General features: G+C 42.8%; 1 protein-coding gene across 5 annotated transcripts in view; it reads left to right on the forward strand.

Moving 5' to 3' along the window:
- The window catches only part of DAB1 (DAB adaptor protein 1), a 1,161,086-nt gene that overhangs the window by 336,070 nt on the left and 809,275 nt on the right, over positions 1-15,741 (forward strand). For all 5 annotated transcript variants that reach the window (XM_073896666.1, XM_073896672.1, XM_073896674.1 and 2 more), the window contains exon 3: positions 11,116-11,265. The gene's annotated coding sequence lies outside the window, so the exon portion shown is untranslated. The remainder of the gene's footprint in view (positions 1-11,115; positions 11,266-15,741) is intronic.

The raw sequence follows: 15,741 nt of genomic DNA on the forward strand, positions 1-15,741 counted from the left end.
GGCTGAGTCGGTTGGGTGCCTAACTTTTGGTTTCGGTTCAGGTCATGATCTCGGGGTCGTGGGATTGAACCCCCACCCTGTGGCGGGGGGCTCCATGCTCCGTGTGGAGTCTGCTTGGGATTCTCTCCCTCTCCTTCTCCTTCTACCCCTTCCCCACTCATTCTCTCTCTCTCTCAGAAAAATAAATACAATATTTATAAATAAATAAATGAATAAAAATAAAAAGAGCAGTATACATTTTTTTTTGTGTTTGCATATATCATTGGTATGAGGCTATTATCTCAGAACTCAGTTTCTGTCTCTTTTCTTTACTGCAAAACAGCAGACAATGAAGCTCAGTATCCGGTATCAGCTCATCGTCAGAGCTAGGTTACTCTGACCCAGGAATTACGTTGATGATACAATAAAACTTATAATGTGGGGTCTCCTTCTCAGTGACTACAGTTACTTTTTCTTATTTTGCAAATTCTCTAGAAGCAAAAGTACGATGATTAAGGCCACAACTCCTGAACCAGACTGCCTGATTTCAAGCCTCATCTCCAACACCTACCACCTGTGTAATCTTGGGCAAATTACTTACCCTTTCTGTGCCTCAGATTTCCTTATCTATCAAAGGAGGACGGTGGAATCATAGTGCCTGCCTCATGGGTGGATTGAATGTGTACATATGTGTCAGTGTTTAGGACAACAGGGCTCTGTACGTGGGCCAAGTGTTGGCCATTGTTACTGACAATCATCTATAGACTTGAATTTCATTTCTAATTTAAAAAGACCTAATTTTTTAAGACAGAAAAATAGTGCCTCATGATCTACTTTTTCAGCTCTCAGAGGGCCACCATGTTCTTTAAATCTTCCCTTCTGGAGGATTCTACATGCCCATTCTGGTAAGGATGCTCTCAGTACAAGTCTTCCATGGACTTTTCCAGCGAGCTAGAGGTCTGCATTGTAGCAACTTGCTACAATTAGCCCAGACTGGTTTATGGATGTTGTCTTTAAACAGTGTGATGCAAGTGGATTATTTCAACAGGCTGTAAAGTTTTAATTGGTGCAGCTGATAAACCTCTCCCCGCTCCCACCCCCTACAAGCTGTTAGGTGTTTCATGTTGCACATTGCATAGTAAGATTAACTCCTGACTGACCCTTTCCCTATTGCTGTTGCCCCTTACAAATCTTTCTCCACAGGGCAGCCTGACTGATCTTTTTCAAATGCAAATCAGATATGACACTTTTCTTCTGAAACCTTCCTAGTTCCTTCCTATTGCACTGAGACTACAACCCAGACTTCCCCAGCAGTACAAAGGCCCGCCTCACACCTATGCTTCAAGCACACTGGCCTCCTTTAGGGTTCAAAAACATGTCAACCCCCTTCTGAGACCAGGGTGCTTACCTTTGCTCCCCTCTGTCTGGAACATTCTTTCCTGGCTAGTCACAGGCTGACATTTTCTCATTCTTGGGGGCTCAGTTGAAGATACAACTCTCTTAAAGAGGCCTGCACACCCTCCCTGCCTTAAATGAGCACTGCCTTCCCCCACCATTGTCCTCTCCCTTAGCATATTGCTTATTTCCCTACTAGAACATTTCCCTATCTGTAATTATTTCCTTTCTTTATATGTTTGCATATTTTTTACCCCCTTTCCTGCTAGACTGTATACTTCCAGAGGCCTGTCTGGCTTACTCTGTATCCTGAGTGCTTAGCACAGAGAATCAAAGTGAAATGTACACAGTACACAGAAGGCTGACTAAGTAGCAGTATCTAGAACCAAATTCCCCATTTGATTTTGGTTTCTGCTTTCAATGCCCTTTGCTAATTCGCCTGATTTTTTTTTTCAATAGAAAATAAAACAAGTCTCTGAGTTGTTAGTAGACTGCTATGATATTTATTTTAGGCTTTGTTTATGCCCCTGAATAGGAGAGGTAAACATTCTCTCGGGTCACTGAGTTTTCCTTATCTCCCCCTGAAATGGGACATTCTGTGTCCTGCCTTAGGATCCTTTGTGAAAGGAAGCTGATACCTAGAAGGAGGTAAATAAAGCAGTGGTCCTCAAAGTGTGATTCTCAGACCAGCAGTATCACTATCACCTGGGAACCTTTCAGAATGCAAGTTTTCAGGAGCCACACTAAACTTACTGAAGCCAACTCTGGGGGTGGGCTCCAGCAATCAGCGTTTTAACAAGCCCTCTATGTGATTCTGATGCACGCTCTTAAGTTTCAGATCCCCTGAAATCAAAGTAACCTTTGTCAGAGAGGGATGGAAACATTGTAAGTTCTATGAATGTTTGTGCAACTCAGGAGCTTAGAAATATGTCACTAGCATCAACTAGATGACAGGAATTGCTGGGGGTGCCTGGGATTCAGAATTAAATCAGAAAGGATCCCAGTCTTGAAGAACTCACTGTCTGATGTGGAGAGACTGGTAAGCATACAGTCTACTGTAATATATTATTGTGTGTGTTGGGACAGAGGAAAGCAGAAAGAGCTGAGGAAGCACAGGCAGGACTCTCTGTCAGTTGGGAATTCTCCAGAGTAGCACTGGGTAAAAATGTGTGGGCTCCCGAGACAACTGGCCAGACTTTAAGCCAACCTCCCCTATTTACCAGCTGTGTGGCCCTGGGTAAGTTACTCAGCCTGTGTGTCTCAGTTTCCTATCTTAAAAATGACAGTGATAATACTAGCATAGCGTGGTTGTGCTGAACAGATGAGTTCTAAAGCCGAAGCCCTTGGAACACCGTGGGGTTCATTGTGAGCGCTCGGTATTAACTGCTATCATCATCATCATCTGATTGCAAGCAGAGGCTTTCAGATGTACCTAATTCTAGAGGGCAGGCGAGTGAGGGTGAGGGGAGGTTATTTAGGCAAGGTTTCCTCTCTCAGTGATAGCCGATCTTGCTATTCAAAAAGCATAGTTCCTTCCCCAGCAGCGTCAGCATCATCTGGGGGCTTGTTAGGAATGAAGCACCTTGGGCCTCACCCCAGACTGACTGAATCAGAACCTGTGTTTTAACAAGAGGCACAGGTAATTTTTTTTTAAGCCAACTTTATTTTTTTTAATTTTTTATTGTTATGTTAATCACCATACATTACATCATTAGTTCTTGATGTAGTGTTCCATGATTCATTGTTTGTGCATAACACCCAGTGCTCCACGCAGAACGTGCCCTCTTTAATACCCATCACCAGTTTAAGCCAACTTTAAAAATGGAGAAACACTGCTATAGAATAGTGATTCGGAGTCCCGGCTGCACCTCCCTGTAAAAGGCGCTGAGGTCAGGAGGCAAGCCCTTGCAGGTCTGGGTTGTGGGGCTGTGTTTGCAACAGGCAGCGGTGGGAGAGGAGAGGAGCTGTGCAAAAGCAAGGCGCCGGGAGGAGGACACAACCTCAGCCTTTGGCAGGTTCGAAGCAGCAGTGAAGCCAGAACTGGGGTCGCATTCTGTGTGCAGGGGCTCAACGTGGCCGCCATGAGGCAGCTAGAGGGTGGCGGAGCCGGTGCAGGTGGAGGCCCAGGAGGGATTTCTGAAAAAGGTGAGACTCAGAGGCAGTGAAGGTGGAGAGGAGGAAACGAGTTTGAAGATGATCAGAAAATGGCTCCGGCTGAACAGGTCAGCAGTGAGGAAGGCAGACAAGGCAAGCATGATTTAGGGACTGAGTTTGCAAAGCTACTCTTCAGAAGTTTTTGTTCATAACCCTTCTTAAGGGTTTCTGTCTGGTTCCATTTTCCAAAGACTACCGAATGCTGAACCTTCTATTCTTATCCACGTAGGGATTTCTTGCAACACACTCAAATAGCATTTGGGATTGTTCCCTGTGGATGAGGGTTTGGAGACAAAACGTCCTGTCGTATCTCAGGAATGGTGGTGGTGTTTTTCCGTCTTTGTCCAATGTTTCCAGCCGTCTGTTCAATTACAGCAAAACTTCATTTCCTCAGATCCTTTACAGAATGAGTCATTCCAAGCAAGTAAAGTTTTCAGGTAGCTGAGGGCTAATGTGTGATGTGAGGAAATATTTAAAATATACTGTTTTTGAGGATACACTTTAATGCATTTGTTTTCACCCTTCTTGTTTTGTTTTTAACAGTGGAAACTTTTTTTTAAGTAGAAATATGGAATCCCAACATATAAAACAGAATAAAGAGTTACTTCAATTAAAAAAGAAAGGAGCAGACCAAGCCCATGGCACTTGCCTTTCAATTTATCCGTAATTTGTTCCCTGAGAGTCCTCCACAGATACCTTGCACCCTGTGAACAGTTTGAAAACCTTTGTTTTAAAATGAACTTATTTTCTACTGATTTCACAAACAGAAGAATCAAATGTAATTTTTTATGACTGGGGTCTTTGTCATCAGTATCATTATTGCAATATGATTGAGTTGGTGCAAGTAACTTCCGCTGCAAGTGACAAATCCAACACTAATACAAGCAAAATTATGACTTTATCGGCACAGGGCCCTTGGAAGTCTGGAAGTGATGGTTGAATACCAGGCATGGTTGCATCTAGGTGCTCAATGACTTCATCAGGGTCCATCTTCTCTCTCTCTCTCTCCATCTAGGGATTATACCTCTCTCTGTTTCTCAATGTGTCAAAATTTAGCAGTATTCATTCCTGCCAAAGGAGCTCTGTGTTTGTGGCTAACAAGATAATTTTGGCAGTCTCAGGTAAGATCCTTATAGGCCTTGGAACAGGGGCTCTCTTCCTCAGTCTCCATATATCACTTCTTGTGGCAAGACTCTTAATTACCCTGCCTGGGTCACCTGCTGACCCCTAAGGCCAGTGGACAGATAAGTCATTGTGATTGACACTTCCTCCAGAATCCTATAGGATGGGCCAGCTATGACAAGGATGTGTGCAGACCACAGCAATATGTCTACTATGGTGCTGCAGGCTCCTTTAAAAAAAAGTCCTGAATTTATACTGTATGCCAGGCACTGTTGCAGCAACCAAAGATGAGACACAGAAAACAACCAGAACTGAGCATGCAGGGCATATGCATAAACCACAGACTAATATAATGTAATGAGTTGTGACCAAGGGGAATATACAAAATGTTCTGAGAGAAATGCTCATTGACTGACTAGACGAGCAGTTAATTGTGCCAGAGGAAATCAGGAAAGGATTCACATAGGAGGTGATATTTGATAGCCTTTGCATGGTGGAGAAGGAGAAAGTAGCATCTGGGGTGGAAGGAACAGAACATGGAAAGGTATGGAGGTACAGATGAGGTTGGCAGTCAGAGGTGAAGAGCTAGGGCTGTACACTTGGCAACAGAATTGACTTTCCTCAGTTTATCCACACACCGCCTCCCCATTTACCCCTACCTCCTGTTCTCTCCTTCCCCCAGGAGGGGTATTTCCCTAGCAAAAGCTGGAGAGATGGTGTATATCCATGGCTGCTCTCCCCCAGACTGCAGACCTGCAGTCTCTAAGATCCTCAGGGCAGCACCACCCTTGCTTTAATGAGCACTTACCCCACTGCCCCCCACCTAAAGATCATCCCCTTCTTCTTCCCTTCATCTCTTCTTTCTTGGGTTCTGTTTTTCTTGTTGCTTCTATAATTCTCAGCCTTCTTATGAAAAGAATGATCACCACTTTTAAAGACCATCAACCAATCAGAGTATTTCTTTAGCCCAGTGATTTTTTTTTTTTTTCAACCCATGCTACACATGACAGTGACCTGGAGAGCTTGTAAAAGTTTTCCAGGGTGCAGGCTCCACCCCCAGAGACTGTGATTCACTGGGTTGGGTGGTGCCTGAATTTCAGTAAGTTCTAAAGTTCCCCCACGTGACTCTAATATGCAGTTTGAGAACCCCTTCTTCATTCTATGCACAGAGTGCATCATGTATTCACTGGGGCTTTGGAACCTTCTCACGGGAGCCTCTTCATGGTTCACCTGCCTGAAGGTCCTGTGATAGCAGAAGGCTAGTCCCTTGATGGTCACCAAGACTTTGCTGTGGTCAGATTTAATGAGATAGTTCCAGGATTGTTACACTGTTCTCTTGTTCATGAAAATTATGTTTTAGCCCTCCGGACATCAAATTTTGCAAATCAGTGTCAAGTATGGAAAAGATTATGTCACTTGAGAGCAGCACATTGAGTAATTTTAAAGGTCAGAGACCAAATGTGGAAATTAGCTTTCAGCTATAGAAACACACTGAATCACACACAACAGAAAACATGATCTTATGGCATACTGGCTATTGACACATATATAAATTAGTCCATTAGATGTACCGATACTGATATCTCAAGTGCTTATAATAATCGCCCTCATTTATGAAGTGTCTACGACAGGCACTAACTATACTGCAAGGTAGTTAACCTCAAATCCTCATGATAATGCTGCAAGTAGAAACCTCAGGCTCACAAAAGGAAGGGAATGTACCCGGGGTAATACAGTCACAATGCTAGAACTAGGATCCCACGCCAGACCATCTGAGAAAAACTCCCATCCCTAGGGGTGCCTGGGTGGCTCAGTCAGTTAAGTGTCTGCCTTTGGCTTAGGTCATGATCTCAGGGTCCTGAGATGGAGCTCAGCAGGGGAGTCCGCTTCTCCCTCTCCTTCTGCCCCTCCCCCCGCCATGTGTGCTTGTGCGCGCGCTCTCTCTCACCCCTTCCCCCCTTCCTACTCTCCTTCTCCCCTCTTCTATCCCTCCTTTTCCCTCCAAAATAAATATTAAAAAAAAAATCTGAACCTCCCATCTATATCACAAACTCCTTATCAATGACAACAGTGTGCATGCAGGGAGCATGCTGTCCTGTGATAGGTGGCCAGGTGCAGGATTCTCCCTGCCTAGGAGAATCTGTCCCCAGAACCCTTGCACACTGAGTATTATTTTCTTTTTACAGACTATTGCCGATTTGACAAGTGAAATATGATGATGGCTGGTGTTAATTTGTTGTTTTCTCAGGTGTTGTTTCTGATCAGTTTCCTCATTTTGGATTATCTGATTTGAATTCATTGTCTTGGGAGTAATTCAAAAGACAAGGATGGGTTGGTTTGTCTCTTTGAACTTTTAAGCTGGGGAAGGGGAAAAGAATCCTAAGCTTTTGAGTTCTGATTTTAGTGTTTATGTATGTATCAGTCATTTAAGTAGAGAAGAACAAATTCCCAGTCACTCTCACCAAAAGATTACAAAGCATGTTTTGTTTCTTTTCTTCAGTTGGTCAAAAATCGTGTCTGCTGTTTTGCATTTGGGAGCAAAACTGAGCTCACTAGCAAAATGTCTGGTTTGATAAATCGAGAATAAAAAGACCAAAACTAATGACTTCCGCAATGGAAGGTGCCGTGGGAAATATAATATACAATAGTGGAATCAGGGGCGTGTTTACTATGATTCTGTGTATCCATCTGATGGGGAGTATAAATAGTTTTCTTTACACAAAGGGACCCAGGAAATAGTGAATCAGAGAATAATTGACTTGTCTTGGTATGTTTGTGAATCTACATTTTTATCTGATGGCAAATATGCCGTTGGCCTTTGAATCAGTCACCCACCATAGAATTTCCTTAGCCTCATATGCACCGAGATTGAGTGCCCACCCCCCCCCCCAAGAAAACATTTCAAATTAGCATTAATCAGCCAATGTTGTATTTGGGGCCCTATGTGAAAGGCAACTACTGCAGCTGAATGCCATTCAGCAGGCAAGAAGTGATTTGCAATATAATTTAAATTAAGAGTTGGTTTCCTTTCCCATTTAGAACACACCAGTATGGAAAACTGATTGTCAGACATTCTGGTGATGTGCATCAACTTGGCTATTCACTCAGAAAATGAAGTTTCCTGAGACACCGGCACGTTTAATTTATTTTTTTTTCCTTGTGAAGTTAACTTCAGCTTTTAAATACAATGACTACCCAAACCACAGAAAAACGAACACCATTAATTTTAATGCTCATAACGTAACGGAAGGAGATTAAATTTAGTTGGGATTTTGTCCCCTTTAATAGAATGTTTATTTGCCCCTCTCCTTACAAGTTAATTATTATTTTCCTCCCATAATATTCTGTTTATATCTGAGTTCCCTAACAGCGTGTCTGTTAATGTCTTCAGTTTATGATTTGCTGGTGAATCTATCATTTTGCAGTGTCTATCACTAAAACATCAATAGCCTGGCAGTGTGCTGAGTGAATATGCAGCTGATAGGAATGCAGTGGGTTCCTTACAGAACCCTCTCATCCATTTTTATAAAACATTTAGTTTTAGTAGAGTTTCTTTTTTATGCTTTGATTGGGATATTGAATGACTTTTCAGTGAATTATATAGTAGTGAATTAAGAATTGGTAACTTTTCCTCTTACCATTCAGGTATTTATTTTTAATTCATCTTTTTAATCACTTAATGGGCACTAAGAGCTTACCCCGCTTATGCAAATAGTGTGCTAAGTGATAGGGATTAAAAATAATTAAGATGAAGTCCCTATCTTCCTAGACCTCCTAGTTCTGAGCAGGAATCTCCACGCAAGAGAATTGGGAATTGGAGAGGGGGCCTCCAAGGAAGACTTGGCGGAACAGGAGAAGCTAGTGCTCTAGATCCTGCAGAGCTAGGCACTGAGTTCTTCAAGTTGGCAGTGGGATGATGAGTGAGGATGGGACAAGGCAGTACAGGCAGAGGGAAGAGTGAATGCAAAGTGGGGGAGCAAGCCTTTTGCTGGAACCTACTCTATGCTATTTAAATAAGAATAATATAAGCTGGCATTCACGTGTTCACCACTTGCCACACACTGTTCCAAATTCTTATATCTGCAAACTCAAGTAAGCCTTGAAGTTGGTATTATCTGCATCCCCTTTTAGAAATTAAAATTTAGAGAGATTTGGTAACTATAGCACACAGTTGATAGGATCAGGACCAAGGCTGAAACAAAGGTGTTTTCACTCCAAAGCCTACAGGTTCAAATATTATGCTTGTGGCCTCTTTGCCCTTTAGAGACTTCAGTGCCTCTGTGCAGACGAGACGTGCTAATAATGACTGGCATTCGGGACTATGTCTAAGTGGGGACGATCACGGTACCTATCACATGTGAAGAGGATTAAGTGAGATATGAAACATATGAAATGCTTAGAACAGTGCCTGGTACATTCTAAAGCATTTGTTAACTGTTGGTATTAGGATGATTAGTGTCTTAGAAGTACTAGAGCCCAATAATACTTAGGAATGCAATAGTACTTAGGAATTCAAACCACTTAGGGGCATTGCAGAGGGCATGGGTCAAGAAACACTTCGTGTAGTTGGTGGCATTTGATGTAGATCTGGCTGGCTTAATGGTAGAATTCCTACAGGTAGGACCTGGGGACAAGGGGAGTATTTTAGCAAGAGAGAATAGAACACAGAAATGCAGGTAGACTGGAAAACTCCATCATACTTGAGAAAAGTAAACTAATTTGATGAAATCAGAAGGTCTGCAAAGAGAAGCAGGAAAAGTAAGATTTAACAGATAGGTACAAGACCTGGGGACAAGGGGAGTATTTTAGCAAGAGAGAATAGAACACAGAAATGCAGGTAGACTGGAAAACTCCATCATATTTGAGAAAAGTAAACTAATTTGATGAAACCAGAAAGTCTGCAAAGAGAAGCTGGGAAAGTAAGATTTAATAGGTTCAAGTTATCTACAACTAATGGTATTTGCTGAGTGTTTGGCATTGGGTTTTTTTGTATTAGTCATTGTAAAAATTTTCCTAGGGTCATAAACTCATTTTTTTTTCCATTTGAAGAAAACTGAGATTCAAAGAAGTCATATAACTTGCTTAAAGTCATCCAGCTAACCAGTGGTATAACTTGGACTTGAACCCAGGTCTGTGTTACTGAAAGTATCATGCTTTTGGGACCACACCGCCCCTTAAATTTGGAGCTTTGACCTTTCTAACACATCATGAAAATTTATGGGATAATGTTTTTGTACTGAAAGGAGTAGGAAAGAAAAGTAAGAAAAAGTCAACCTGTTCTTCATAGAGTTCTGCATATTAATCACGATAGCCCAACATTTTCCCAGTTATAGCCTGTGTCTGCTTCCATTAAGATGGAAAGAACTGGGGGTGCCTAGGTGGCTCAGTCGTTAAGCGTCTGCCTTCGGCTCAGGTCATGATCCCAGGGTCCTGGGATTGAGCCCCGCATCGGGCTCCCTGCTCAGTGGGAAGCCTGCTTCTCCCTCACCCACTACCCCTGCTTGTTTCCTCTCTTGCTGTGTCTCTCTCTGTCAAATAAATAAATAAAATCTTGAAAAAAAAAAAAAAGATGGAAAGAACTGGTGTCTCTGAGTCCCCATGCACACACACCCCCTCAGGTTTCCTAGTTGTGTGTCCCTGTTATAACACATACCATAGGTAATATCCCACCTCTGGCATAAGAGCTAATGGTTAAGAGTTTGGGCCCTGAAGAGGGTGCCAGCACCAGAACCTCAGCTCTGCCCTGCACAACAGTGGTCACCAACAAGATTCTCTGTGTTTTTGTTTCCTTCTGTGTTTAGTGACGATAATAATAGTACCTATATCAGTAGGTTGCTGCTAGGAATAAATGGATTAATATATATAAAGACTAAGAACTGTACTTAAAGTGCTATGACCATTCATTAATATTAGCATTATTATTGTCATTATTATGCCTTATATCCCACGTCTCTTTAAATAAAGAACCAAGACAGGCTCTGTTGGTGAGGGCGAGGGAAAGGTGTTTCTTCATATGTTCCTAAAGGGACTGTAAAATTGTGCAGCCTTCATGGATGGTAATATCTATCAAAATAGAAAATGTTTTCTTTACCCAATAATTTCATTCTGGGTGTTTGTCCTACAAATAGATTCATACCATGTGTACCTTTTGAATCTTAGCCCGTGTGTGGATAACCTAGTCCAGATTTTTAAAATACAGACTGATGGATGTGATTCTTTGTACCCTCCACATAGTCTAGCACAACACTAGGCACAGAGATGCTGAAACTTCCCTTTTGTTTATCGGCTCCATTCCTCGGGATCTCTGTGCCTGAGGCCCACCGCCATGCACCGCATACACTGGGATGACACTGCATGCTGAGCCGCTCCCCCCAGACTCCACTGTGATGACTTAACTTTGTACTTCCTCCTCCTTTCTCCTTTGTCGGTTTGCTTTCAAAATGACAGAGACATCTTTCATTGCAGCTATGTCCTTGGCTTTTCTCGATGACGATTCCTGACCCGTGGCCCTGGCAGTCTTGGGCAAACACTGTCCAGTTTCTTCAGTCCAGACCTTGGAGCCCCCTTTTCCTCAGTATCACCCCCAGCCAGTTGACCGAACTTTCTAGGACACGTGTGAGTAAAATACTGGATTCTTGGATGAAAATAACTCAAATCATCACCTCCTCATGCTACATCCTCTGCTTTTGAGAGTGTTTTTATTTCTCTCAAATGCTATTCCCATTCTCTCCCTTTCTGGAACTAGCTGCCTGCCTATAGTTAATACTCTCACATTCATTATTCGTTTAATCATGGACTGGTTCAAGGAGGTGGTTGCCAGTAGAATCTGAGAACTGAAAGGCACACGCCTTTGTTCTCCTCCTGTGTGGTTCCATTCAGGGTTACTTGTCTCTGACTCAGACTGGAGACTAAATGGATTAGAATTAAAACGAATTTAAGGGAAAAAAGAAATGTTCACAGACACAGAAATAGAGATTCCTGCTATCTTGGCTGCCTAAGATCTGCAGACCTCACCAAGGAATTTAAAAAGTAATGTTTCTTATCATAAGTGACAGAAATATGCTGCTTTCTGCATCAGTAGATATGAAGATTAAAGGGTCTGACTGTATTAAACAATTTTGCACAGCACCAGGCACTCTGGGCTCTGCTCTCTCTGCCTTATTACCCTTCATCTTGTGGCTATTTCAGGCCCAATTCAAGAATACAATACAGTCTGGTTTTGAAAATTGACATCCTTTAATTTAAACTGTCTTGTGGGAGAATTAAGAAATTATGGAACAATTATTCGCCCTCAGTTGAAAGCTGGATGGCATCCTGAGATCCTTGTACATTAGCCATTTGAATTGATGAAGTCACATAATTGAATTACACTTTTGCCCCCATAATATCCTGTGACAAATATGTTGGCGTCGTGTGTTAGGAAAATGCTCCCATAAAAACAGAGTAGGGGTTGGGGTTGGGCATTGACTTGGGTGTCAAAGAAAACCTCCAAGCAGAGTGGGCGGACACTTTGAGATTTTGCGTGGGAGGTTGGTTAGCAGAGCAAGCCGTTCCATCTGGAGTTTAAATGGAAGTTCATAGGTCACAACTGTATGCATGATATGGGGGAAGTATGCATGCCCAGTCTCCCTTGGCATTATCCTTCAACATTCAGCTTAGAGTCCATTACTCATTCTCAAAGCTTTTGGTTATTTTGTTTTGTTTTGTTTTAATCACTCCCCTCCGCCGTGAACAAAAATGCTGGGTTTGGTGTACCTTCCTTTGTCCTGCATGCTTTCCCATATATGCTTCAATCATGGCACCTCCCATAATGATGACAAGTCTCCTTTACCAGCAGTGTGTCTGAGCTAGGAACCGTGTCCCAACTCACCTGGCAGGGAATGGCGCTCAGCAAGTATTTGTGGAATGAGGTGTTATTTGGAAGTCTCAGTGGTTTCATCCCTAAACTCGATTTTCTTTTGTAGAATGAGAATCAGAAGGAGGTGAAGTCTGTGCATAATTTTTGAAGCAGTGTTCTTAAGTAGGGGTTTTTATACCACTTATGTCATTAGACCATGGAGGATTTATTAAACACTAACTCTATCCATTTAGCAAATGTTTATTAGATGCCTATTATATACAAAAGCTAGGGTGGGTGCTGAGGGAGAAAAGTTACCAAAAACAAACAAACAAACAAAAAACAAGAACAAAAGTATTTCCTACTTAGAGAAGCTCAAAATCCAGTGGAGGATCAGAGAGGTCAGTTTAGGGAAGAACTAGCAGGGGGCTGCTATAGAGTCCAGGACTCATGGGGAGGGGATGGTACATTCCACTTGATTCCTTTCTGAAGTTTGTACTGCCCTTGGACCGTCCTGCCCCTCAGCACCCCACCCCACCCCCACACACACATCATCCATTTTGGAACCCAGCAGAGAAGAAAACTCTGAGACTTATGCCCTGTGGTCAGGATGGATTGTGCCTTTCATTTGAAAAATCCTCTAAGGAGAGAGATTTTAAAGCACTCTTCTCCCTGCCTCGCCCCCACCCCCAGCCCAGCTTCCAGCTTCCCACCACACTGTGCAGCCTCCTGGGTCTTTGCATTCTTTGTCTATTCTGCATGGCATAAGAATCTTGCTCTCTTTTTATTTTACTTTATTTATTTTATTTTTTTTTTCTTGCTCTCTTTTTAAAAGCTCTTTACCTTTTCTTTACCTTTATCAAAGAACACTTTTGGAGCTTTAAAACCCAACTTCAGCTCTCCTCCTGAATACTTCTGTGTGGAAGGGATTAATCAAGTCTGTCAAACATTGAGCTATAAAACCTTTAATATTTCTAAAAGGTTTAAAGCCAGCATATTTATCACATGCATCATTGAGAATAATCTTTCTTTTTATTAAAAAAGAATGCTCACTGTAAAATATTATGGTGATGAGCACACTGGGCGCAAGGCTCATGCAGGGGCCCAATTGTGATGTTGGAATGGAGATTCTGGTAGGATCTTCCTGTGACATCACTCCCCTAGAGGATACCCATCATCTACTGCACATCCTATTCGTATGAATGTTTTATATTGTGGAATTCTAGAATCTTGGTGTTCAAAGGGAAAGGAAAGTAGGAGAAAGGAAATGATTTTTGTTGAGTGACTGCTATGTGTCAGGTATTGGGTCTGCATACTTTAAGGGGATTGCCACATTTTAATTTTCACAACAATCTTTTTAAATATTTATTTGAGAGAGAGAGTGTGTGCAGGCATGAGCTGGAGAGGGGCACAGGAAGAGAAGCTCAAGTAGATTCCCTGCTGAGTGTGGAGCCTGATGCAGGGCTCCATCCCATGACCCTGAGATCATGACCTGAGCTGAAACCAAGAGCCGGATGCTCAACCGACTGAGCCACCCAGGTGCCCCTTCACAACAAATTTTTATAGTAGGCACTATCGCAGTTGATTTATAGACAAGGAAGCTAAGATTCAAAAAGTGAAGGAAATTTCTCAACATCACATAAATACTCATTTGCAAATCAGGCACTTGACCATAAGCCTGTCTAATTCTTTCATTTTGTTTTAGTGGCAAATGCCTGGCAAGTGCTTAACACAGGGTAGGTAGCCAACTAAGGGTTGCCAAAGTGGTTGGGACTGTTAGTATTAAGGTTCCTGAGGATTTTTAAAGAAAGCTCTTTCTCCCCTACAGTTAGAGAGGCAGTGGAGATTGTTAGACATGATTCTGAGAACCTGAAATGTATGTTTTAAGACGTTTAATCCACCACTGGTAGAGTTTCCCTTAGAGTAGAAAGGGACTCACTCAGCTTTTTATTAATATAACTTGAACAAACACTGTATTTCATTACTTATTTATAAAATACCTTCACATGACTCTCCAGCCTTGTGAGGTAAATAGCATCCCTACTTCCATTTTACAGATGGGGGAACTGAGGCCCAAAGACATGCTAAGTCATCCTGCCCAGGTCACTCAGCTAGAAGCAACTGACTCATGTTCAAACTCCTCTTCTGGTGCCAAAGCCACAATCTTTCTACTATACTATAATATTTTTCAACCATTCGATTATTCCTAAGAATTAAAAAAAAAACATAATTTTGAACCTTGAGAAGACCCAGAGAGGCCCATCAGCCTTGCTTTCCAGATTTAACAAATGAGGTTCTGATACAGAAAGTAATGACAGAAGCCCCATGCTCTGTGTGGGATAACACAGAAGAAGGATAGATTCGGTCAGCTACGGAAGGGGTCCTAGGACCCCGGGGAAGGCTGCAGTGGGGGTAGCGGGGGGTTGACTCTTGTTGACGTCCTGAGAGGAGAAGAAAGGAGGCTCATGGAAGAAAATTCCACAAGTGATACTAACACAGAAGAAAGGCAAGATTCTGTGGCAGAATGACAACGGGGTGGTCCCATGGGCAGAGGCCCTTCAAGGAAGCTCCAGTTTGTTGTTTCAGGATAATTAGTTGTGTACTTGCATCCTCAGACTGCCACCACGGCGTTGCACACATGTGTAATTATACCCCGCCAGCCAGGCACGTGTCTACCTCAAGCTCCAGCTTTGCCTCAGAGCAAGCGACCGAAAGGGAAGGCCCTGAGGCTGGGGAGATGAACAGCTTCAACCTCACCTCTCCTATGAACACACCTGTCTGTGTTCACCACATATATGGGCAGAAAATCAAAGATAAAACCATTTAGAAGGAAGAACAGTTTTCTGCTCCCAGGTTACTGCGAAGGTAACAGGCCCATTTCTGGAACTCTTTTGGGTGGGTGAGATGCTTCCCTGGTTTACATTTAGCAAATGTAATTAGTGTCAGCAGAAGAGAAACAACTGTGCTAGAGCTCCACTTTGCTCTGCACAACAGCCTCCGTTCTGACGGGTGGGCCCCAGCCCTGGGTTTTCTTTCACGGGGAGGCAGGTACCGATGCCCTAGGTAACTAAAACGCATGTGTTTGGGGGGTAGAGGGCAGAGGCCATTGGATGATCTACTTCAGATGGCAAAGTGGGCCTCACCTAAGCTCCAGCCAGTTAAAATCATGGGGCTCTTGTCTAGTTTCATTTGCTCCATAAACACGCATGAACCCATACCCAGGTAAGCCCCACTCTGTGCCAAAGGCTAGATTG

The sequence above is a fragment of the Callorhinus ursinus genome, unplaced genomic scaffold, assembly GCF_003265705.2.
Source record: "Callorhinus ursinus isolate GAN/ISIS: 27379988/994484 unplaced genomic scaffold, GSC_fseal_2.0 scaffold9, whole genome shotgun sequence".
NCBI lineage: Eukaryota > Metazoa > Chordata > Mammalia > Carnivora > Otariidae > Callorhinus > Callorhinus ursinus.